Source organism: Pseudorca crassidens, chromosome 16 (genome assembly GCF_039906515.1).
Source record: "Pseudorca crassidens isolate mPseCra1 chromosome 16, mPseCra1.hap1, whole genome shotgun sequence".
NCBI lineage: Eukaryota > Metazoa > Chordata > Mammalia > Artiodactyla > Delphinidae > Pseudorca > Pseudorca crassidens.
Genome location: NC_090311.1, coordinates 63,345,654 through 63,365,761, shown reverse-complemented (window position 1 = coordinate 63,365,761; position 20,108 = coordinate 63,345,654). Strand labels below are relative to the sequence as shown.

The 20,108-nt window shown below is 38.2% G+C and overlaps 1 protein-coding gene and 1 pseudogene across 4 annotated transcripts in view; one reads left to right on the top strand and one right to left on the bottom strand.

The window, feature by feature from the left end:
- Positions 1-20,108, top strand: part of TET1 (tet methylcytosine dioxygenase 1) — a 139,638-nt gene that overhangs the window by 62,448 nt on the left and 57,082 nt on the right. The gene's annotated exons all lie outside the window — the stretch shown is intronic.
- On the bottom strand, positions 12,695-13,163 carry LOC137209480 (large ribosomal subunit protein eL32 pseudogene; annotated as a pseudogene).

Sequence of the window (20,108 nt, the reverse complement as noted above, 5' to 3'; positions counted from 1 at the left end):
GAAGTCCCAACATCCAACTTTTTAAATGAAAATTTTCAAGCATAAAACAAGTTGAGAGGATAATGCAATGAACACCACAGTACCCATTATATCAATTCAATAATTGTCTTTTGGTATGTGTATTAACCATTGGAAAGCTGTAGGTATCATCCTTAAGGTTAAATCTCTTAAGAACATTGTGCACAATCATACCATTATTACCATTTCCTAGTATTATCTAATATCTAGCCTATATTTTGATTTCTTCCCCAAATAAAGCACACATATTTGAGTCTAGAGGACAGCCACCAAGATCTGTCCTCTGGGGACTAAAGTCCAAAATGAGGAGACAGCATTGCAAACAAATGAGTAAGTGCAATCAATTGATGTGATAAATATCTGTGCCGAGATAGTACAGAAGGGAGTGTTCAGTTTTATCTGAGTGAAGCAGAAGGATAAGAAATACTTGATTCTACCAGCTGGAGGATTGTTAAGAAATACTTGATTCCACTGGTCCCCTTCCCTCTAGTTCTCTAGAGGTGAATTGGTGCTTTAGAGGCAAATTGGATGGGGGAGGGTTGAATGACCGAAGAGCTTTCTATGTTGAAGCTGCTACTTGAGAAAAGACGGAGCTGCTTAAAATAGCCTAGAGGAAGCAGGGCTGGGGGTAGGGCTGGTGTGGGGAATACTGTTGTACAAGATGGTCTGTAAACTTTGGCTAGGGGTAGAACTGGGGAGGCCTTGCTTTGCTTGCTGGACTGAAAAATGTGAATTTTGCTCTTGGGATTAGTGGTTCCCACTTTCCTTTACCAGGCTGCTCTCTGAATCTTTATGGGGTTTTTAGCTTCAGACCTAAGGGAGCCATGCAGGGGTTAGTTTAGAATCTGTGGTTTTCTAAAACCCACTTGGATGATGTTGATGTTTAGCCAGGTGGTGTGGAATACAGCCTAAAGCAATGAGATTTGCATTTAAAATGAATTCCATAAGTAACTGCATTGTCTAATAACTTGAAATTTGGATAGGACAACTGAGAAACTGACTTTGTGATTTTATTTTAATTAATTTCAAATTTAAAACTGAAGCAAAGTGAAATATTTTCCCATTAAATACAACTTTATTTTGGTACCACTACATTTTACTTTAACCATTGAATATTTAGCACTGAATTGTGATTCATTAAGTATAAAATATAAACTAAATTTCATAGGTTTTATATAAAAAAGTAAAATATCTGATGATTTTTATATTAATTCCATGTTGAAATAATATGTTTGATATGGTGGCTTTAATAGAAATATATTAAAATTTATTTCACGTGCTTCTTTGTACCTAAAGAAAATACCTCCTAAAACCTTTAAAATGATTTCTGTAGCCCACGTTGTATTTCCATTGAACAGTGCTTCCTTGGAAGAATATGAAGGTTTGGGAGTGCTACATTCTGGAAGCCAATCTCAATTCTGAGATTAATCTACTAAGGGTACAAGATGAAAGATTAGGTTCTGAAAATGTTTGTTATCTAACACCCATTAGATTGTGAAGCCACTGCAATGAGAAGCTCACGGTGCAGCAACGAAGACCCAATGCAGCCAAAAATAAATAAAAATTAAAAAAAAAAAGAGCTGGTACCTTTTTTCTCCTATTAACCATACATAGAGCATGTTATGGGTACTCCATAAATGTGTTGAATGAATGTACTGAGGCAGGGCAGTAGGAATGGGGAACGCAGGGGTAAATGGAAGAGATTTTTAAGTAATAAGATCCATCGAACTTTGTAGCTGAATTTGGGTCTTGAACTAGGAGGCTTCTTAGAAGACTCATGGATCATTAGGTGGATTTGGGGGTTAAAGCAGGCCCCAAGGACAAGGTAATTCTTTAAATTTTAGATGTGGTTCCATCTTTTTGTTTTTTTTAAAGGTTGGTTTCTTTTTTTTTTTAAATTTATACATTTTATTTATTCATTTTTGGCTGCTTTGGGTCTTAGTTGTGTGCGGGCTTTCTCTAGTTGCGGTGAGCGGGGGCTACTCTTTGTTGTGGTGCATGGACTTCTTATTGCGGTGGCTTCTCTTGTTGCGGAGCACGGGCTCTAGGCACGTGGGCTTCAGTAGTTGTGGCACACGGGCTCAGGAATTGTGGCTCATGGGCTTAGTTGCTCTGCAGCATGTGGGATCTTCCCAGACCAGAGTTTGAACCCGTGTGCCCTGCAGGCAGATTCTTAACCACTGTGCCACCAGGAAAGCCCCAAGATGTGGTTCAGTTTTAATTGCCAGGTGAAGATGTCCAGTTGGTGGATGACTGAATTTGACATTCAGGAGAAATATCTTGTCTTGTTGTGAGAATTAACAGCAAATAAGCGTAGACTGAAGGGCAAGTATGTGGATAAACGGGCGATTGGAGATGAGGCAAAGGGAGACACTATCGTTTATAAGTGGGCAGAGAAGCCAGCCAGGGAGACTGAAATGATGCACAGAGAATTGAAGGGAGGATCTTAAGTGAGAAATGGTATCAAAAGATATTCTGCAAGTCCACTGAATTTGGTATTGGACTACACTGGTGAATCTTGGGTAGTTTCAGTGAGGTGGTGGGAGCAGAAGCCTAATTACAATGGGTTGAAGAGTGCAGGATAGATAGGGTGATTGCAGTTTGGAGGAGTTCTTTGTAAAATAGGACAGTGAGGTAGGGTGGGAGCTAAATATTTCTGGAGGATTTCGTTTTCTTAAAATAGAAAAGATTTAAATTTGTTATAGCCTGTGGGGAAGGAGGTAGTTGGGAAAGATTTACAGATCTTTGGCTCCAGAATGCTCTCTGATTTTTCTATTAGGAATGTGTAAATACCTCTGTGCATACCATCACCAGCTAAGTGCTGAATAAATACTCAGTATTCGTGACGATTATATTCTTATTCTTAGAAAGTCTAAACTGAAATAGGCATATTTTCTTCAAAGGAACACCTTGGAGGAAGGGAGTAGAGACCCAAAGCCACATGGGCGATGTGGAAAGAACTAAAAGCTGAAACCTGTCTTGGTGCCTTGTAGGATCATGAATTAACTAGTTATCTGATGGCCTTCTGGAAGGAGTTAGGTGAGGCAAGGTCCTTGAATATTATCTTTGATTGAGGGAGCATTCCAGGTGGGGTGACTTGATAGAAGCCAAACCCTAATGGAAAACAGGATTACAAATCTCCTGAAATCTTGAGGAGCATTTAAGCGCCATTAACAAAAAAAAAAAAGTGAAAAAAAAAAAGTGCATATAAACTGAATTTGTAAAGAACTAGCGTGATTGGATTAAATAATCTGTAATTTGTATGTCATTCTTTTGTTTTTTAAATTAATATGGCAATTCATATTGGGGTACTAATTAATACCAAGAAGTTTTCAACGAATTTTACTCTCCTAATTATATGAAACTAACAATTTTTTTTAACTACTTCAAGTTAATTTCTTTTTTTTTAAACATCTTTATTGGGGTATAATTGCTTTACAATGGTGTGTTAGTTTCTGTTGTATAACAAAGTGAATCAGATATACATATACATATATCATCATATCTCCTCCCTCTTGCATCTCCCTCCCACCCTCCCTATCCCACCCCTCTAGGTGAATACAAAGCACCGAGCTGATCTCCCTGTGCTATACAGCTGCTTCCCACTAGCTATCTATTTTACGTTTGGTAGTGTATATATGTCCATGCCACTCTCTCACTTTGTCCCAGCTTACCCTTCCCGCTCCCCGTGTCCTCATGTCCATTCTCTGCACCTGTGTCTTTATTCCTGTCTTGCCCCTAGGTTCTTCAGAACCTTTTTTTTTTAAGATTCCATATATATGTGTTAGCTTACGGTATTTGTTTTTCTCTTTCTCACTTACTTCAGTCTGTACGACAGTCTCTAGGTCCATCCACTTCCCTACAATTAACTCAATTTCGTTTCTTTTTATGGATAACATTCCATTGTATATATGTGCCACATCTTGTTTATCCATTCATCTGTCGATGGACACTTAGGTTGATACTATATCCTGGCTATTGTAAATAGAGCTGCAATGAACATTGTGGTACATGACTCTTTGAATTATGGTTTTCTCAGGGTATATGCCCAGTAGTGGGATTGCTGTGTTGTATAGTAGTTCTATTTTTAGTTTTTTAAGGAACCTCCATACTGTTCTCCATAGTGGCTGTATCAATTTACATTCTCATCAACAGTGCAAGAGGGTTTCCTTTTCTCCACACCCTCTCCAGCATTTATTGTTTGTAGATTTTTTGATGATGGCCATCATCAAAATGGCCGGTGTGAGGTGATACCTCATTGTAGTTTTGATTTGCATTTCTCTAATAATTAGTCATGTTGAGCATCCTTTCATGTGTTTGTTGGCAGTCTGTATATCTTCTTTGGAGAAATGTCTATTTAGGTCTTCTGCCCATTTTTTTTTTGCGTTACGCGGGCCTCTCACTGTTGTGGCCTCTCCCGTTGCGGAGCACAGGCTCCGGACATGCAAGCTCAGCGGCCATGGCTCACGGGCCCAGCCGCTCCGCGGCATGTGGGATCTTCCTGGACCGGGGCACGAACCCGCGTCCGCTGCATCGGCAGGCGGACTCTCAACCACTGTGCCACCAGGGAAGCCCATTTTTTTATTGGTTTGTTTGTTTTTTTGATATTGAGCTTCATGAGCTACTTGTATATTTTGGAGATTAATCCTTTGTCAGTTGATTCATTTGCATATATTTTCTCCCATTCTGAGAGTTGTCTTTTCATCTTGTTTATGGTTTCCTTTGCTGTGCAAAAGCTTTTAAGTTTCATTAGGTCCCATTTGTTTATTTTTGTTTTTATTTCCATTTCTCTAGGAGGTGGGTCAAAAAGGATCTTGCTGTGATTTATGTCATAGAGTGTTCTCCCTATGTTTTCCTCTAAGAGTTTTATAGTGTCTGGCCTTACATTTAGGACTTTAATCCATTTTGAATTTATTTTTGTGTATCATGTTAGGGAGTGTTCTAATGTCATTCTTTTACATGTAGCTGTTCAGTTTTCCCAGCACCACTTATAGAAGAGGCTGTCTTTTCTCCATTATATAGTCTTGCCTCCTTTATCAAAGATAAGGTGACCATATGTATGTGGGTTTATCTCTGGGCTTTCTATCCTGTTCCATTGATCTATATTTCTGTTTTTGTGCCAGTACCATGCTGTCTTGATTACTGTAGCTTTGTAGTATAGTCTGAAGTCAGGGACCCTGATTCCTCCAGCTCCATTTTTCTTTCTCAAGATTGCCTTGGTTATTTGGGGTCTTTTGTGTTTCCATACAAATTGTGAAAATTTTTGTTCTAGTTCTGTGAAAAATGCCATTGGTAGTTTGATAGGGATTGCACTGAGTCTGTAGATTGCTTTGGGTGTATAGTCATTTTCACGACCAATCCAAGAACATGGTATACCTCTCCATCTGTTTGTATCATCTTTAATTTCTTTCATCAGTGTCTTACAGTTTTCTACATACAGGTCTTTTGTCTCCTTAGGTAGGTTTATTCCTAGGTATTTTATTCTTTTTGTTGCAATGGTAAATGGGAGTGTTTCCTTAATTTTTCTTTCAGATTTTTCATCATTAGTGTATAGGAATGCAAGAGGTTTCTGTGCATTAATTTTGTGTCCTGATGCTTTACCAAATTCATTGATTAGCTCAAGTAGTTTTTGGTAGGATCTTTAGGATTCTCTATGTATAGTATTATGTCATCTACAAACAGTGACAATTTTACTTCTTCTTTTCTGATTTGGATTTCTTTTATTTATTTTTCTTCTCCGATTGCTGTGGCTAGTACTTCCAAAACTATGTTGAATAATAGTGGTGAGAGTGGCAACCTTGTCTTTTTCCTGGTATTAGTGGAAATTGTTTCAGCTTTTCACCATTGAGAATGATGTTCGCTGTGGGTTTGTCATATATGGCCTTTATTATGTTGAGGTAAGTTCCCTCTATGCCTACTTTCTGGAGAGTTTTTATCATAAATGGTTGTTGAATTTTGTCAAAAGCTTTTTCTCCGTCTATTGAGTTGATCATATGGTTTTTCTCCTTCAATTTGTTAATATGGTTTATCACATTGATTGATTTGCGTATATTGAAGAACCTTGCATTCCTGGGATAAACCTCACTTGATCATGGTGTATGATCCTTTTAATGTGCTGTTGGATTCTGTTTGCTAGTATTTTGTTGAGGATTTTTGTATCTTTGTTCATCAGTGATATTGGCCTGTATTTTTCTTTTTTTGTGACATCTTTGTCTGGTTTTGGTATCAGAGTGATGGTGGCCTCGTAGAATGAGTTTGGGAGTGTCCCTCCCTCTGCTATATTTTGGAAGAGATTGAGAAGGATAGGTGTTAGCTTTTCTCCAATGTTTGATAGAATTCACCTGTAAAGCCATCTGGTCCTGGGCTTTTGTTTGTTGGAAGATTTTAAATCACAGTTTCAATTTTGGTGCTTGTGATTGGTCTGTTTATCTTTTCTGTTTCTTCCTGGTTCAGTTTCAGGAGGTTGTGCTTTTCTAAGAACTTGTCCATTTCTTCCAGGTTGTCCATTTTATTGGCATACAGTTGCTTGGAGTAACCTCTCATGATCCTTTGTATTTCTGCAGTGTCAGAAACTAACAATTTTGAGGAAAAAGTTATGCTAGAAGGTAAAACATGTAAGGGTTATCCAGAAATAAAGAGGGTTATAAGCCAAGGAACATTTGCGGGAGGAAATAGACAGTGACCTCCGACTGCTTCCTTAAGAACTAGATTCTAAATTGTGTTCCAGTTTCACTCCTTTCTGTAATAAGTTTGCGTGAACCCAGCGTGCATATACTGAATTTGGAGATTAAGTTATGATATTTTGAATAGCAGTGTTGTACTGCTACAACTCACAAACAGATGAATAAAAGTAGACCTAAGAGAAAAACAGATACTGTATGCTAATGCATATATATGGAAGTTTAAAAATTGGTACTGATTAACCTAGTGGCACGGCAGGAATAAAAACACACATGTAGAGAACAGAATTGAGGGCACAGGGAGGGAAGGGGAAGATGGGATGAAGTGAGAGAGTAGCATTGATATATATACACTACCAAATGTAAAATGGGTGGCTAGTGGGAAACTGCTACATAGCACAAGGAGATCAACTCGATGCTTTGTGAGGACCTAGAGGGATGGGATAGGGAGGGTGGGAGGGAAGCTCAAGAGGGAGGGCATATGGGGATATATGTATACATATAGCTGATTCACTTTGTTATACAGCAGAAACTAAGACAACATTGTAAAGCAATTATACTCCAATAAAGATGTTAAGAAAAAAAAAAAGTAGGCCAGTCAGTTCAGAAAGATAATTCCCACAATCTAACAAAGGAAACTTCCATAGGAGCTGTGTTGTTCTTTTTAGTTCTAAGCATCTATGGCAATCTTAGTTCAGTAAGCATTAGTAAATATTAGTAAGTAAAAGAATTTGTTTTAAATGTTAATACTTACTTGCTGCTGACAGGATTATTTTTAGGACAGTGCATTTGGTTAAACACTAGGACCTTGTGACTAACACTAGGACCTCTCTAAAGAGACATTTGGTTTGAATTTTGGCTCAGAGCATTGATCTGACTTTGGCTAGTGACTTAACCTTATCAGAATCTTCCTTGTTAAAAGACTGGAGAAGTGAATATGATTTTTTTTTTTTTTTTTGGCTGTGCCACACAGCTTGTGGGATCTCAGTTCCCCAACCAGGAATTGAACCTGGCCCCTGGCAGTGAGAGCACCAAGTCCTAAGCACTGTACCACCAGGGAATTCCTGTAAATACATTTATCTCAGTAGGAAAATTAAATGAGATAATTCATATAAAGTGCTTATAATGACACCTGGCAAGCATTACATGCTCAATACATAGGTAATAGCTATTAATAAATATTCTTTTCTTAATTGTGGATTTGAGACTGGAATTACTGAGTTTTTGCCATATATTGAAGGACATGTAGAAAAAGAACTACCTAATATGTATTTTTCCCTAAATAGTTTGTTTCTACACATAAGATCCAACATTTATAAATGTGTATAAATAAGTTGTTTGATTTAATCCCCACAATAAACCTTTTCAGTAAGTGCTATTACTAGTCTTGATTTATCTTTTTTAAATTTATTTTTTATTGAAGTAGAGTTGAATTACAATGTTGTGTTAATTACTGCTGTACAGCAGAGTGACTCAGTTATACATATATATACTTTCATTTTCATATTCTTTTCCATTACAGTTTATCACAAGATATTGAATATAGATATATATTGTGCTGTATAGTATAGTATTGATATATACTGTGCTATACAGTAGTTATTTATCTTTTTTTTAATAATTTTTTTAAATCCTGAGAAATTCTTTTTAAATTGAAGTATAGTTGATTTATAATATCGTGTTACTTTTAGGTGTACAGCACAGCAATTCAGGTATATATATATATATATATGTATATATGAATATATATAACACACACAGATATTCTTTTTCAGATTCTTTTGCCTTATAGGTTATTAAAAAATACTGAGTATAATTCCGTGTGCCATATAGTAGGTCTTTGTTGGTTATCTATTTTATGTATAGTAGTGTGTATAAGTTAATCCCATAGTCTTGATTTATCTTAAGGAAACTGAGGCTCAATTAGCAAGGACTCGCTCTATGCCATGTGGTTGGTAAGCAGTCGGAGAGTCACCAGTTTGATTCCAGTAAAACTCACGTTATTAAAAATATATGAAACAGTTAAGATACATAAAAAGTGTAAAGAATAATAACTGGGGACTTCCCTGGTGGTCCAGTGGTTAAAACTCCGCACTTTCAATGCAGGGGGCGTGAGTTTGATTCCTGGTCGGGGAACTGTGATCCCACATGCCGTGAGGTGTGGCCAAAAAAAAAAAAAAAAAAAAAACACTGAACATGAGAGTTGGTTATTAACTTTAAGCTTGGATAGGATTGTTCATGAAAAGTGCGAAGAACAAAAAGTCTGTGGGTTTTGACTTAGAATCCTCTATGGAATGGGCTCAGGGGGACACACCCACAACCAAGGGACAGACACCCAAGAGTGAGGCTCCAGGGGAGACCTAGATTATAGTTTCAGTTGAGAATCTCCTTGGGGATCCACAAAAGAGCAGGTTAGGTCTATGATATTTAAGGAATGATTGGACTTGGCAGTTAAGAACTCATTTATAACCTTGGGGGATAACTACTTAAGATATTTGAATCAGGAGGGAATTTGATGGGATGATAGCTTGAGGCAGATTTGGGGTCTGACAGGCTTTTTGTCTTTTGTTGTTACATGAATTAACCCATTTATTGTAGGCTAGCAATGTTACCAATGGTGGACCTTCCACTGGTCTTACAGTTCCTTCAGTCAGATTTTATAACGATGGTAGGAGCGGTACTGTAGGTCTAGGCATCACCTGCAAGCTTTTCAGGAACCATGGCGCCAGGTCCCCAAAGCTCATTTCTTCATTTTGGTTTTGCCACCAGAGAAACAAGTGTACTTGGCGTGCTGGCTGATTTCAGTTTTCTTCACCGTCTTCCTGAGGGAGGCAGCATAATGGGCCCGTATTTACCGACAATCCTGACCGTAGTGCTTTTAGCATTGTCACCACAAGCTAGCTCCGAGCCCAGAGAGTGGGTTTTTATCTTTTTGACTGGGAATAAATTATACTGACTCTTAGCTCCAGAGGAAGAGGTCTAGGACTAGGTCATCTGTGACTACAGAGGTTTAGCTCTTAGGTCAGTTTTGTATACATTTGGAACTAATCTGCAATTAACTTGGTTTTTTTTGTTGTTGTTGTTGTTGTTTGTTTTTATTTGCGGTACGCGGGCCTCTCACAGTTGTGGCCTCTCCCATTGCGGAGCACAGGCTCCGGACGCACAGGCTCAGCGGCCATGGCTCACGGGCCCAGCCACTCCGCGGCATGTGGGATCTTCCCGGACCGGTGCACGAACCCGTGTCCCCTGCATCGGCAGGCGGACTCTCAACCACTGCGCCACCAGGGAAGCCCCTAACTTGGTTTTTGATTAAATACAAGTTGTCCCTCCCTTTAGTAACTCTCCTCCTTTGCCCCACCCCCAAGTTAAAGGAATTACTTTGGATACTAAGACCCTGTGGCCAAACGAGGGTGGAGTTTTTGTTTGGGGGTAAGAATAAAAACATTAGAAAAGCTGTCTGGATCTGGTGTCTGGATCTGACTGAGAGAATTGGGAAACATTTGAAGTTTCTGCCATGGCTCCTATTCGGCGCAAACTTGGAAAAGCCGTAAGTCCGTATGGCAATGAGGTAGGGCAGGTGGGGATGCATGCTGACCTAGTTCCTTAGACTCCCCCTCTCCTGGCTGACGCAGCCCTGCCTTTCTGTGGCCTTTGAACCCCTCACCGGGTGGCTCTAGGCAAACTGGAGAAACAGAGATCAGAGGCAAAGCTCAGAGAATGTTAGGGCTACAAAACTTGGTCGGGCAGGTATTCCCTTTTTATGCCTAAAAAAAGGAAAAAGAGAGCTTAATGGCTGGGATTCTGGAGAAGGTAATTTCACTGCTATACGAAAATAAGGTAGCTTTTTGCAGGTCCCCTTTGAAGGAGGATATTTTTGGTGTATGTGTGTTAAATGTCTATTTTAGAATCCCCTTGGGTGGATCTTTGATGAGTAGCTGGTTCATCTTTACTTTTGACTTAAATTTGGTTTTGTTATCAAGCAGTTGTGGTTAGCATTGCATGGTGGTAGGTTGCAGAGCAGGGCTGACCTCCATGCTTCTTTTTAGAGAATGTGGGAGGGAAAATACAGTATCAGGCATGATTGTGTCATCTTAAAGTCAAAAATAATGGAGGCCCCAGTGGTTCTCCCTCAAAATTTTCTCCAAGCTCTCAATTTTCAGGTTGAGAACGTAGATTTTGAAGGTGTCACTTCCGATTAGGAATAAATGCGCTGTGGGCTGCTCCTCCTGTTCTACATGTTTTTAAAACTGTTTTTTACTCTGAGGGGGTTTATATTGGTGGGGGGGCAGGGCGAAAAAATCTTAGATATTACAAGGGGGCCACAGTACGTAAACAGATACCCACAATATCTGTTGTATTAAGATCTCACGGGGAGGGCTATTAGGGAAAAAAATGTTTTAAAAGACTCCTGCAGGGACTTCCCTGGTGGTCCAATGATTAAGACTCAGCGCTTCCACTGTGGGGTGGGGGTGGCGGGGTGGGGTGTTAGATCCCTGGTTGGGGAACTAAGATCCCACATGCCCACGGGACAGCCAAAAAATAAAAAAAAAAAACTAAAAGACTCCTGCAGTAAGGGATGAAAAAAAATGAAAAGAAAGTTGAGAAACACACTGATCTACCTGTGTAGTAAAGGTCATAGTCTTGTAGGACCACGTCTCTGAACATGCTTCGAAAGTCTTTATTTTTTCATGTGATCTGGGTACCTGTTTCTTGATACAGGACATGCAGCATGTAAGGAATGTGAGTGTGTGTTGGGAGGAGCTACAGTCAGATCCGGTCCATAGGGCAGGGTCATTTCAGAATAAAATACCCCTTTGCTCAGTGTCATTTGAGCTCCTTCAAGAGCGGGTGTAAGAGTATCCTGATGATAGGAATGTGGAAAAATGACAAGATGGAGGGGGCCTGGGAACTACCGGACCCAGATCTGATCTAAGGAGTTCAACATTCCTGTTAGTTCAGAGTGCGAACAACCTATAATCTTGAAATGGGTATAGAGTGGAAGACAGACAACTAGGGGAGTTTTAATCACTTACTGTCTTGTAAACTGTTCCCTTGGGCCCTTTTGGAGTAGCAGAGGACAGCAGTGGGACCGGAGAGGGAGGGGGCTTGGAGGAGGAGGAGAAGAGACATAAACACAGGTGGATAGGTGGCAAGAGTTTGGTGTCCCCGGAGTGTACATGAAACTTGAGGGGATAAAACAGCCAGCATTCCAATATTCTTGAAACACTTCACTTCCTTCAGAGAGTTGGCTTCTCTTTAGAGATAAATGTTAACAATAATAATTTGAGATTCAAGATAGATGTTCAGGAAATACACTATACCTAAGCAGATTAAATGTCAATAAAATCTTCATTAAAACAATGTAGCCACTGGGGCCTGGATTAGTGCTCTCAGTGGTGTCATGGAGACAGCTCCTTCCAGCTCACTAGATGTGTGCATTTCTTCCCAACTCTTGCTCAGGTGGTCACACTGATAGTTTACAATCCACCGTGGTGGGTGTATTTACACCACAAAAATTGGCCAACCCTACAAAACAGGGCTTTCTCCCCACCACTTCCCAAGTTGATTGTTAAACATTTACCAGAATACCACTGAGTACAGTTTCTATAATACAAATGTTGACAGTTGTATATACCCTTCCTGAAATATCTTAAACAAATATTAGCAAATACATATGTACTCTGCACTCTTCCTTTTGCTCTAATTTGTTTGTAATTTGATACTACATAAACTATTCTGCATTTAGGTTTTTTCACTTAATTGTACCCTAGAAATCTTTCCATAGAGTGCTTTGTCAGTTTTGGTTTAATTTTAAAGGAAACATATTAAAAAGTCAAAACAGTGTTTAATCAGATCTGGGTCTAAATAGTTCCCAGGCCTCCTTGCTGTTTTCTCACTGTCAGGTATTGCTCCTAAACTAAACTCTTCCTATTCAGCATTAGTTTCTTTTGTATTCTTCCATAGTTTCTTTTTTTTAGCCGAGTCTTATGGTTTTATTAACACAAACTAAATGTGACGTGAGCTGTCGATTCATTTTCTTCGCTGAGCAACCTGGCGTTGGGATTGGTGATTCTGATGGCCAGCTGGGCTGCTCTTTCCACAATGGCTTTTTGGTTCTTGGAGGAGAGGTTGTGAGCAATCTCAGCATAGTAAGCTTTGTTGCACATCAGCCTCACTTCAAGCTCCTTGACCAGGTGGACCAGGAACTTACGGAAGCTGCTGGGCAGCGTGTGCTTTGTTTTCTTGTTGCTCCTGTTACTGATGTCGGGCATCAAGATCTGGCCCTTGAATCTCCTGCACACCCTGTTGTCAGTGCCTCTGGGTTTCCACCAGTTCCGCTTAATTTTGACATATTGGTCTGACTGGTGCCGGATGAATTTCTTGGTCCTCTTTTTGATGATCTTGGGCTTCACGGGGGGTCTGAGGGCAACCATGATGCCGAGTTGGAGACAGCTGCCACCTCCGAAGGCAGTGCTGAGGAAGAGCTGTATTCTTCCAGAGTTTCTTTATGCAAATATGAATATTATTTCTTTTTATACAAAAAGATATATTTCATATACAAGTACTATATTTTTAAAAACATACTTTGGACATCTTTGCCTATTAGCTCTGTAACTTTTTATCATTCTTTTATTTATTTATTTGTTTATTTTTGGCTGTGTTGGGTCTTGTTGCTGCGCGCAGGCTTTCTCTAGTTGCGGCTAGCGGGGGCTACTCTTCGTTGCGGTGCACGGGTTTCTCATTGCGGTGGCTTCTCTTGTTGCAGAGCACGGGCTCTAGGCTCGTGGGCTTCAGGAGTTGTGGCACACGGGCTTCAGTAGTTGTGGCACGCAGGCTCAGTAGTTGTGGTTTGTGGGCTGTAGAGTGCAGGCTCAGTAGTTGTGGCCCACAGGCTTAGTTGCTCTGCGGCAGGTGGGATCTTCCCAGACCAGGGCTGGAACCCCTGTCCCCTGCATTGGCAGGCGGATTCTTAACCACTGCACCAACAGGGAAGTCCCTATCATCCTTTTTTATAGTTGCAAGGCATTATATTATATTATATTATATCACAATTGAATTAGTCTGCTACAGATGGACACTGGGATATTTTCAGCTATTTGTTAAAATATACAAAGCTGTCAAAACATGTAATTATATGCAGGTATAGCTAGCTAAGATAAATTTCAAACTGCTGTATTAAAGTTGCACTTAATTTTGAGAGTTAATTATTGCCAAATTGCCCTAGGAGTAATTGCATAGGGGTTACACTATTTTGTACTTCCACCAACATTTTATGAAAGTTTATCTCCCTACAGCTTCCCCAAGGGTCTAGGTGGTCAAACTTTTTCATTGTTATTCTGATAAATGAAAAATGTTATCTGTGTCACTTTAATTTGCATTTCTTTTAATGTTGAGCACCTTTTCACAGTGTCTTCATCAGGTTTGTATGAAGATTAATGAGTTACTGCAAGTAAGGAGTATATTAGAATACAGCTAACTTTTTTTGAATTATAACTATTGTAATGAAATTGTGCTCTCTCAGTGATAGCTCATCATCACTGTGCTCTTGAGTCATATTATCTCATCTAATTCCCATCACAATCGTATATGATCTCTTAGAAGGAAGAAACTATAGTTTAGGCCAAGTACCGTCTCCTGGGTCACACAATTCCTAAGGATTGCTCTCTTCCCTTCCCCATCTTAGTGTTCAAGATTAACCAGTAATAGCACATAGGTTAGTTTCTTTTCTTTTCAACACTTGTATTTAAAAACAAACCTATGTATAGTTTGTTTAGATGTATGTATACTTTATTTAGATGTATCTATTTAAAAAGTTGGTTTTATGCATTTTTAAAAATTGAGGTATAGTTTATTTAAAATATTATAGTTATATATAAAATATTATATAATTGTATGTTATAGTTTCAGCTATACAACATAGTGATTCAAAAATTTTATATAGATTATATATTCCATTTAAAGTTATTATAAAATATTGGTTATATTCCTTGTGCTGTACACTAGATCCTTATAACATTTATTTTATACATAGTAGTTGATACGTCTTAATTCCCTACCCCTATCTTGACCCTTCCCCCTTTCCTCTCCCCATTGATAACCACTGGCTTATTCTCTACATCTGGGATTCTGTTTCTGTTTTGTTATATTCATTCATTTGTTTTATTTTTCAGATACCACATATAAGTGATATCATACAGTATTTGTCTTTCTCTGTCTGACTTATTTCACTAAGAATAATATTCTCCAAGTCCATCCGTGTTGTTGCAAATGGCAAAATTTCATTCCTTTTTTAGCTGAGTAGTATTTCATTGTATATAATATACCACATCTTCTTTATCCATTCATCTGTTGGTGGACACTTAGTTTGCTTCCATATCTTAGCTATTTAAATAATCCTGCTATGAACATTTGGGTACATGTATCTTTTTGAATTAGTGTTTTCATTTTCTTTAGATATACCTAAGAGTGGAATCACTGAATCATATGGTAGTTCTATTTTTAGTTTGTTGAGGAATCTCCATACCGTTTTTCACAGTGGCTGCACCAATTTATATTTCTACCAACAGTGTACGAGGGTTCCTTTTTCTCCACATCCTCACCAACATTTGTTACTTGTGGTCTTCTTGATTATAGCCATTCTGATGTGAGGTGATATCTCATTATGGTTTTGATTTGCATTTCTCTGAAGATTAGTGATGTTGAACATCTTTTCATGTGCCTTTTAGCCATCTATATATCTTCTTAAAAATGTCCATTCAAATCTTCTCACCATTTTTTAATTGCCTGCGTTTTTTTTATATTGAGTTGTATGAGCTGTTTATATATTTTGAATACTAACCCTTTATTGGTCATATCATTTGCAAATATTTTCTCTCATTTAGTAGGTTGTCTTTTCATTCTGTTAATGGTTTCCTTTGCTGTGCAAAGCTTTTAAATTTAGTTAGATTCCATTTGTTTATTTTTACTTTTGTTTCTTTTGTTTTAGGAGACAGATCCAAAAAATAATGCTGTGACTTATTGCAAAGAGTGTCTGCCTATGTTTTCTTCTAGAAGTTTTATGGTTTCAGGTCTTACATTTTGTTCTTTAATCCACTTTGTGTGTATTTTTATATGTGGTGTCAGAAAATTTCTAATTTCATTCTTTTACATGTAGCTGTCCAGCTTTCCCAAGCACCACCTATTGAAGAGACTATCTTTTCCCCATTGTATATTCCTGCCTTCTTTGTTGTAGATTGACCATAAGTGCATGGGTTTATTTCTGGACTCTCTATTCTGTTCCATTGATCTATGTGTCTGTTTTTGTGCAGTACTATACTCTTTTGATTACTGTAGCTACATAGTATAGTCTAAAGTTAGGCAGTATGATACGCCTAGTTCTGTTCTTTGTTCTCAAGATTGTTTTGGCTATTCAGGGTCCTTTGTGTTTTCATACAAAAATTATTTGGTAATTTTGATTTGGTATTTTGATAGGAATTGCATTGAATCTGTAGATTGCCTTAGATAGTATGGTCATTTAAAAAATGTTAATTCTTCCAATCCATGAATGCAGTATATCTTTCCATCTGTTTGTGTCAGCTTCAATTTCTTTCATTAATGTCTTATAGTTTTCTGAGTACAGGTCTTTTACCTCCTTAGTTAGAGTTATTCCTAGGTATTTTATTCTTTTTGATGGGATTCTAAATGGGATTTTTCCCTTAATTTCTCTTTCTGATGGTTTGTTGTTAGTGTATAGATATGCAAGAGATTTCTGTATATTAATTTTCAGTCCTGCAACTTTACCGAATTCATTGATGAGCTCTTATAGTTTTTGGTAATTTTTTAGGATTTTCTATGTATAGTATGTCATCTGCAAACAGTGGCAGTTTTACTACTTCTTTTCCAATTTGGATTGCTTTTATTTCTTCTTCTTGTCTGATTGCTATGACTAGGACTTCCAATACTATGTTGAATAAAAGTAGCAAGAGGGGCATCCTTTTCTTGTTCCTCATCTTACAGGAAATGATTTCAGCTTTTCACCATTGAGTATGATGTTAGCTGTGGGCTTATGGCTTATCATAATGGCCTTTATTTATTTTGAGGTGTGTTCCCTCTATACCCACTTTGTGGTGAGTACATTATTTGGATGTATCTCTTTTTTTTTTTTTTGGCTGTGCTGCACAGCTTGAGGCATCTTAGTTACCTAAACCTGGGTCCCTGGCAGTGAAAGCGCCAAGTCCTATCCACTGAACTGCCAGGGAATTCCGTTTCCTTAAAGTTTAGTTTTATAGTTAGCAGAGTGTAGGACATGTTTTCATGTACTTATAAACTTGTGATACCCAGTGTTTTTTAAAAGCTGCATGAGTTATAACTGAATAATAAGTCAATTTTTTTTCTAATATGTATACCAAGTATGTTCTATTACCTGCTTTGTCTTTGAAAAATGCAGGAGATCAAAGAATAAAACTATTGAAACAGCAGTCCAAGGGATCTAGATTGAGTAGGAAAACAAGAAAATCAGAAGTTGCAAAATGAACTGTGAATAGGTAGGGGTGGTCTAGAAACTAGAGGGTATCGTAAAGTAAAGATCTTTAGTACTATCAGAATTCTTGGAAGTACATTTTTATTTTTATCTTATTTTATTTTATATATATATATTTTATATCTTTATTGGAGTATAATTGCTTTACAATGTTGAATTAGTTTCTGCTGTACAACAAAGTGAATCAGCTATATGTATACATATATCCCCATATCCCCTCCCTCTTGAGCCTCCCTCCCACCCTCCCTATCCCACCCATCTAGGTGATCACAAAGCATCCAGCTGATCTCCCTGTGCTATGTGGCAGCTTCCCACTAGCCATCCATTTTACATCTGGTAGTGTCAATGCTACCATATATGTCAATGTTATATTCTCTCACTTGGTCCCAGCTTCCCCTTCTCCCCCGTGTCCTCAAGTCCATTCTCTACATTTGTGTCTTTATTCCTGCCCTGCCACTAGGTTCATCAGTACTGTTTTTTAGATTCCATATATGTGCGTTAGTATACAGTATTTTTCTTTCTTTTTCTGACTTACTTCACTCTGTGTGACAGACTCTAGGTCCATCCACCTCATTACAAATAACTCACTTTCGTTCCTTTTTATGGCTGAGTGGTATTCCATTGTATATAGATGCCACATCTTCTATATTCATTCATCTGTCGATGGACATTTAGGTTGGAAGCACATTTTAAAAAATTGAAGTTTAGCTGATTTAAAATTTGTGTTAGTTACAGGTGTCCAGCAAAGTGATTAAGTTATACATATTTATATACATAATCTTTTTCAGATTCTTTTCCATTATAGGTTATTACAAGATATTGAATATAGTTCCCTGTGCTATACAGTAGGTCCTTGTTGTTTATCTATTTTATATATAGTAATGTGTATCCGTTAATCCTGAACTCCTAATTTTTCCCTCCCCCCCTTTCCCCTTTGGTAACCATAAGTTTGTTTTCTGTGTTGGTCATTTGCTTTTTAATTAAGCTCATTAATTAATGAGACTGTCTTATGCTTTTAGTACATAAATTTTAAAAGAACCTCAAGATCGTCTCTGTAAGGGAATGTATAGTCCAGTGTGTTCGGATATGCATACCTATAAACTTAAAAGCTTCAAGTAAAAAAAAAAAAAATTCCCCTTTAATTCTATTTCACAGTGGTAACTATTATTAACATTTTAGGTTTATACTACCAGCTTTTTTTCTGTGCTAGACCAATTTGTGTGTGTGTGTGTGCGCGCGCGCGTGTGTGTGTGTGTGTGTGTGTGTGTGTGTGTGTGTGTGTGTGTGTGTGTGTGTGTTTGGCTGTGCTGCAAGGCTTATGGGATGTTAGTTCCCAGAGCAGGGATCAAACCCCAGCCACAGGAGTGAAAGTGCTGAGTACTAACCACTGGACCGCCAGGGAATTCCCAGTGTTTGTGTGTTTTAAATAAAAAGGGATGATAATGTCACATGTGCATCTTATTTTGGTTAATGATATACTAAGAATATTGATACATAGAGTAATGGCTGCACATTTTTCACAATATGATTATATGAGTTTATTTCATACTTTCTCTACTGTAAATGTTATGTTGTATTATGATTTGCTTACATACATTTCTACTTTTTCAGTTTTGCAATTTGGATGGATGAAAACATGACATTTATTTTCACTTGCTTGTCTTCTAGTAAAGTTGGACAGCTTTTGATCCTTTTGATTTCCACCTAAGTGAATTGCATATGCCTATTCTTTCCTCACTATTCTATTGAGTCATTTTCCTTCTTAATTTGTTGGAGCTTTTTTATTAAGAATGGTAACTCTTTACATGTACTGCGAATATTTTCCCAGTCTGTCACTTGACTTTTCAATTTATTTTTGGCAATATTTCTCCTACCTTTATAAGTAGCTACGCATATCAGGAAATAAATACATTTTACATCACGATTCAATGCACAAACACATACATAAAAATTTATATGATAGGGTTTCCCTGGTGGCGCAGTGGTTGAGAGTCCACCTGCAGGTTCAGGGGACACGGGTTTGTGCCGCCGTCTGAGAAGATCCCACATGCCGCGGAGCTTCTAGGCCCGTGAGCCATGGCCGCTGAGCCTGCGCGTCCGGAGCCTGTGCTCCGCAACGGGAGAGGCCACAACAGTGAGAGAGGCCCGCATACCGCAAAAAAAAAAAAAAAAAAAAAAAATTATGATAATACTTATCTTTACTATATGTAGTGTACACATTTTTCTTTAATATTCCATTAAAAGACACTTGTCACAAAGCATGATATTGGTATTGGGACACATAGGTTGTGATCAGCAATTTGAAAAGCATATTATGGTGTCTTTGCCTTTAAGATTGTTAATATCATATGTAGTTAAAGAATTCTATCTTTTCTTCTATGGCTTACCACTTTTTGCTCTTGCTTTGGAAGATTTTTCCTTACACCTTTTTATATTTACATTGTTAATGTATCTGGAATTTTTTTTTTTTTTTTTCTGTACGCGGACCTCTCACTGTTGTGGCCTCTCCCGTTGTGGAGCACAGGCTCCGGACGCGCAGACTCAGCGGCCATGGCTCACGGGCCTAGCTGCTCCGCGGCATGTGGGATCTTCCCAGACCGGGGCACGAACCCGTGTCCTCTGCATCGGCAGGCCACCAGGGAAGCCCCTGATTCTTTTTTTTAGTCGATACTCCTGTTTTTTCTTTGCAGTCAGTTATATAATCATCATTCAGTAAGAAGTCTCCTAATTTTTTATGTTTAGATTTTACTGTCTTCAAGGCATTGACTAGAACATCCAGAGCCACGTTAAATATTATAGAGCTTATTTTCTATTTGCTCTTGACCAAAATGTCCCCTATTGTCTCCTCCTGTGGTATAATTTTGGATGAACTATTTCAAGGTTTAAAAAAA